This window comes from Gossypium hirsutum, chromosome D01 (assembly GCF_007990345.1).
Source record: "Gossypium hirsutum isolate 1008001.06 chromosome D01, Gossypium_hirsutum_v2.1, whole genome shotgun sequence".
NCBI lineage: Eukaryota > Viridiplantae > Streptophyta > Magnoliopsida > Malvales > Malvaceae > Gossypium > Gossypium hirsutum.
Window position 1 is genome coordinate 53,230,739 of NC_053437.1, and position 6,757 is coordinate 53,237,495.

The window sequence follows — 6,757 nt, forward strand, 5'->3', positions numbered from 1 at the left end:
GGTTGCTTCCATTTCTGCGTTTTAACTTGCTTTGCCCTTTTTCCAACCAAAATTTCCGGTTTATAATAGTAATAAACTAAATGGTGCCCATACATCAATGAAATTCTGTTGTTGCTTTTCGTGTTTCAGCATTTGCCCACTTTGCCTTTTGACTTAGGAAAAATATTCTTTAAAATGGAAAGAATAGAAAAATAGAAAGATGTAAAATATAATTTTTCTTAGTGTTTGATGGAAAAATGTAAAAAAAAAAGTTTTATTCATTACTCGAAAAAGTAAATATATAATCGAGAAATCGAGTTGAATCGGTAATTTGGTTCAATTCGGTTTTGTTTAAATGATGTCATTGAATTATATCAATTTGGTTTGACTTTGGTTTATTTCATTAGACTCTAAAAATTTTAAAATACCCGATAAATTTTTTTAACATATAATTTAAAATCCAATATACAATCATTTGTTTGTAACTTTTAAATATAGTTTTTAATTATTATATTATAACATATTTTATAATTAATTAAAAAAACCCCTTAAATCTAATTTAGTCTTAATCTTTGGCTAAATTTGAAAAAAAATGTTGATTTTAAAAAATATATAGGAAAATATTATTTAGAGAAAGAGATCAATTTTGGAAAGAGAAACAGAAAATGCGTCCTACATGAATTTAATTAGTTTTTGAATCGAATATTATATGATATCAATGTTTAAATTTATGTCTGTTTGATCGATAAGCTTCAGTAATGCTTTGAAACCCTATTCTGGCGACGAATGTGGGTTAGGGGTGTTACACATTTATGTACGGTAGATATACCCATCAGCTATTGCTAGCTGTGGCACAGGATGGCGGTGGGAGAATTCTTCCAATTACGTTTGCAATAACACTGGAGGAGTCAGGTGATGACTGAGATTTCTTTCTTTCTAGGTTAAGGAGACATGTCTGCACCCAACCTAATATCTACTTTATATTAGATCGGGACACTGGAATACTAGCCGCAATTGAGCGACAGGGAAGCCTATGGGATCGCGCACACCATCGGTATTGTCTAAGGCGCGTTGCATCCAACTACTACGGGAAATATCGGTCTACCACTGAACAACGACAAGTAACCAACATGGGTATTTAATCTCTATTAATATAATTTTGTTTGTAATATTCAATTTATTCTGAATGGAATAGTGGTATGTAATTTTCGTTATCAACTTATATTGGTAGGGTACGAGATCAATAATGACTGTTTTCATGAGATGTTGGCGATTTTGCAGTCAATTAACGAACAAAGTGCAGACTACCTCTGTAACATACCTTTTGATCAATAGACACAGGGAAACAATGGCGACCTACGATATGGTCATATGACCTCAAACCTGACTAAATGCATAAATTCTATTCTAAAAGGAACGCATCATTTTTCGATAACCTTGGTTGTGCAAGAGACATATTTTCATTTGGCGGCACTATTTCCAAAATGAGCAGCGAGTTATAAAGGTCAAATGCAGGGAGGCCATGTATGGTGCCAGAAGGTATTGCAAGAAATTAACAAGGAGAAGCTGCGAACCAACACTATGTACACAGTGTGTCACGATCGCGACAACTTATGGTTTCATGTGACAGAGTTCGACAGACCGAACAAGGTATTACCGACGGGAAATATCGTGTACATCTGAGAAATAGGACTTGTGACTGTGAGACGTTTGACGTACTTCGTTGTCCATGCGCTCATGTAATTGCAGCTTGTCAAAATCTCCGTATGGATCCCATGAGTTATGTCGACGAAGTGTACAAAATAGAATACGTGTACAATGTGTGGAGACACGTATTCCCACTGGTCCCAAATGAACGTAAGTGGTCGTCTGTATCGCTTACTCCGTTTAAGTTGTTACCGGATAGAGAATTACATCGCAAACCAAAAGGTAAACCTTGCTTAAGTAGAATACGTAATTATATAGATATCCGGGAAAGAACGATACAATTCGAACATATCCAAATCGAAATAGTTAATAATTGCTTAAATGAAACTATGTTGTATTATTTCTGTTGTCTTATTCAAAAGAACTTATAGTTTATTAAATAGGACAAAATATAAAAATAATTTTCTATTAAAATATTCAAAACAACTTTTATTTTATTAAATGAAACAATATAAAAATAGTTTGTACAAATATATTAAAAAAATCAATGCATGTGTTGGTCGGAATCCGTACCACATGGGGGTGGTTGACGGTTATGCGCTAGATTCCTCCTTGGTTCAACTTCCAGTGGGGGTTGTGGTTGCTCCGGCAGGGGTTGTGGTTGTTTTGGTTATGGGTGTTTGGAGGATGACCCACGTTGATAGAATAAAGAATGCGGAGGTGTTTGCATCACCCACGACGGAAGTGTTTGAATCCCATAAAGTGATGGGGATTAGTAATGAGATGAGCTCCCCGACGGTGCCTCGTGCGATCTCTTTGACGATGATGGCCTATATATCTTCGGTTGAGTCGAAATTATCGAGAAAAGAGATGCACTGGGCCATGCATTCCAACCTGGCATAGGACTGGGAAAAGGAAACATATAAGGGTTAGGATACATATAAGGGCTAGGATACGCACTTGACATAATCTGAAGAGGTTGTGGTGTGAGTGTCATCGCTTGAAGCGTTGGGCCTGGTAATTGTTTGGGCGCTGTTGATGGGCCCATGCCGTCATCCATTCTCCTTTGATTTAGAGGGCCCCGTCGTTTCCTTTCGACACGGATTTGCTGACGTCTTTGTCTTCCAACAGTAAATATGACTTGTCATGGATCTTAAACTATGACATGTAATCCGGCACACACGCTAACTCTAGAACGATGATTGGTTCGCGAGTAGGTATATGATCATATCGATTTTCCCAAATTTCGATATATTCTGAGAAGAATATCGACTAATTTGTATTTGATTACCGTAAGTCGATTTTGTGCTCATAATCGAGCACCTTAGGTGTCACGAGAATCGATTGTCAGAATCTAAATTACCGTAACACTCTATTCGTTTGGTGCATCTTGACAGTAGCATAGTTGACCAATAGGACCTTAACATGCCAAATGTTCAGATTTTGAAAGAATTCATCCGAAATTACTGCTCAAATTATCGGATCCTCGTATGGTGTCCACTGAAACTATATGAACGTGATAAAAATATTAGTTATATACATAATACTAAATACTAAATACTAAATATGAAATGACTATGTTATGTATATATATTTTATTTAATACTTACATGTGCTTCTGACCGTTAGTCTAATAGAAGCTGTATATCTTCAAGAGTGGTAGGTATTCCAACATAACTCACCGAATGGTTCTACCTAATTAAATAAATTTTTAGTATAAAATTATATTTTAAATCTATGTAATAATTGTAAAATCTAATATAAATTTTACCTCGTTATGAGTGGGAATGTATAAGGGTGGTTTACTCGAGGACGTAAAAATAGAAAGCGAAACTGAGCCCATGATTGTAGTAGTGATAGGCAACCTCCGATTTTGGCTTTATTTGGTGGTGTCACCCCACACATCTCCCGGTACAATGTTGCCAACATGGTAGACCCCTAACTGAGTTCGCTAGCTGCTCTAAAATCAACGAGTTTCAACAGCCACCTCAGATGTACGAGGTTTCGTGACAATTCCGACATAAGATAACCTCCAATTATCTCAATGATGTATGTTCGATCATAGCGTATTCTTTCTATTTCAGTCGAATCATTCCCAGGCTCCGGGAACGTGTCTTGTAACCAGCCCATCTCGATCCGACCTCTGTAAATATTATTCAGAATCGCACCCAAAAGATTGTAGCATATGGCTCCTTAATCAGCAGATTGAACGGACCTAGTGAGTACGGTCCCATCCACCGCCAATCCCAATTGTAACTGCACGTCCTCTAAAGTGATGATACACTTTCCGTATGGAAGATGGAATGTGTGCGTTTCGGGCCTCCACCTCTCTATTAACGCGCTGATGAGTTTCGGGTCCAACTTGCACCCCCAACCTATATTGGCCACGTGCCAAAAACTCGCTTCCCTCAAGTAATTTTCTATCAATGATGATGGAGGACCAGACATATTACGAATATAACATTGTAACACCCGATCTACAGAATGTTATAAAAAATATAAAATAAAAATTAATTAAAATTACATAAATGAAAAAAATTAAATAATATTCAAAAATTAAAATTAAACCTTACCATTTTCATTTGTTCGACGGAGATATGTTTATGATCGAGACGAATTAATTCACCGGTCATTGCTAACACAATCAAATATTTTTGAAATTATAAAAAAAACAATACTAATTTAGAAAAAAAATTAAAGGAAATAATTTTATTAAAGAGAGCTTTGAAAATTTTAGGGAGAAATTGGAGAGATTTTTTGAGAAATTTGGAAGAAATGTTGTGTGAAAAAAATAGGAGAGGGGGTTTTATAGTTTTTTTTTACAGTTGGACCCCCCAACGGTCAAAATTTAAATGACCGCTGGGAAAAAAAACACGGGTTAAATCGCATCCTTGAGGGAGCGATTTTGCCACGTCAACAAAACGCGTCCACATCAGCGCGTTTTGTGTTGACATGGCAAAGTCGCTCCATCAGGAACGCGATTTGCTGAAATTCCCCCCTAAAACACTCCTACGTGGATGCATTTTGTAGTTTTTGCCCCTTTTCGGTAAATAATGAAAAAAATAGCCCATTTCCGTAAATAAAGTTGGAAATGGACCTTTATTGGTAAAATGGTCCAACTATCATTTTATATTATGTAAACTGCTGTTTTGTCATTTTATATTATTTTTTATGTATTGTATTTATTATCAAAGATACTATAATATTTCATAAAATATTGTTTCAATAATTTTTTTAAAACAAACAAAAAATGGAAAAAGGAGATATAAAGGACTAGTGGTGGAGCTAGAAAATTTTTTTGGGGTCGAAATTAAATTGTATATTTTTATGATAGTAAAAATGTAATTTCATAATTTTAATAGTCTATATCTTTATAATTTTTAAAAGATTAAATCAACTTTTTATTATTTTTGGGGGCCAAAGTACATTTTTATCATTACTAATTTAAAATTTTATAAATTATAAATGACCTAAATAAGGGGTTGGGACCTTGCCAGCCCCCCTTGGCTCTACCATTGTAAAGGGCAAATTTATTTTATATCATAAAAAGTTGTTGTAGGATTGCGACAATAGAGAGTGAGAGGATGGTAGAGGGGTGGAGAGATTTTTATTTTATTTAATATTAATATAAAATTTAAATTTATTATATTATTTAAATATTAATGTATTTTTATATATATTTTATATATTTTTAAATTTTATATATTATTATATGTTATGAACAATTATATATTTTTGAATGTTTTTAGAATTATGATCAAATTCAGATCATTTGTAAATTTTGAGGGTTACTTTTTTAAAATTATAACTAAATTGTTATAATATGTAAAATTTGAGGGCTAAATTTGTTATTATACTTATTTTTAATTGCCTTGTCAACTTGCCGTTTTTTATTTTAACAGGAATGATAAAAATGACCAAACTATGTAATGTGGGTACTGAAATTGCAACTTTTTATTTTGGATACTTAAAATAAAAATTTTTTATAGTTAAGTGATCATCTATGTAGTTTACCCACAAAATTTTTAAATTTTGAATGTATTCGCAGTATAAAAATTTGACATATTAAAGAAAACATTTGCAAAGGACAAAATTGCGACATAAATCCCTCCACATTTTATATAATTTTTAATGAAGCTCTGCAAATTATATTTTTATAATAAGTAATTGTAAATTTTAAGAAAGGTCTTTTAAATTTTAAGAAAGGTCCTTTAAGTAGATTTGAGGTGTTTATGGGTAAGAGTGGATTGGGCCTAAGTTTGATATCAACATACTTTATTCTTATCCAAGTTTGTCCCGACCCAAAATACGAGTCTAAAATTTTATCCAAGCCCGTCCATATTTATAAAAGAGTAACCGAAGCCCATTTTAGACCCGCTCATATTAATTTTTAAACTTTTTTTTTAAATATTTATATATGTGTTTTGATATTCTTCATGTCCATTTTACGGTCCATGTTCAGGGTTTGTGACTGCCCCTCCCAATAATATCATCTTTAAGATTCAAACTTAAATCCTCCCTTTAGGAGTGCAATGTATCTTACCATTGCACGCAACTACTTCTTGGTTATATTATTTTAATTTAATATTTAATAAGTTTATATATTTTTTATTTCTTGAAACTTTTTATATATTTATTTTAATATTATTTTAATGGTTACATTTGAATAGTATTATATATTTAGTATAAATTTATTTTTTTATGTGTTATAAATTACATAATATATCAAAATAATATAATATAAATATTATAAACTTAAAATTAGGCTGGGTCGGACTTGAGCCTTAAATGTTCAAGCCTGAGCCCGACCAATATTTTAAATGGGTCTAATATTTTTATTTAAGCCCATTTTTTGAGCCTAATATTTTTATCCAATTACTCCTAAATTTTGATTAGACCTGGTTAAATAGCCCGACCCATAAGCATATCTAAAATGAATGTACAATAAATTATTTAATAGTCATAATATTTAAATTTATTTAACAATTTACATTTACTAATTAATAATCAAAATAAAATTAGAAATAATATCTATATATAAAAATAAAATTTCACACACACAACCTACTATTGTAATTTAATTAATTCGTAGGGAAAAGTAGTATATATTATATTAAAATAATAAAAAGAA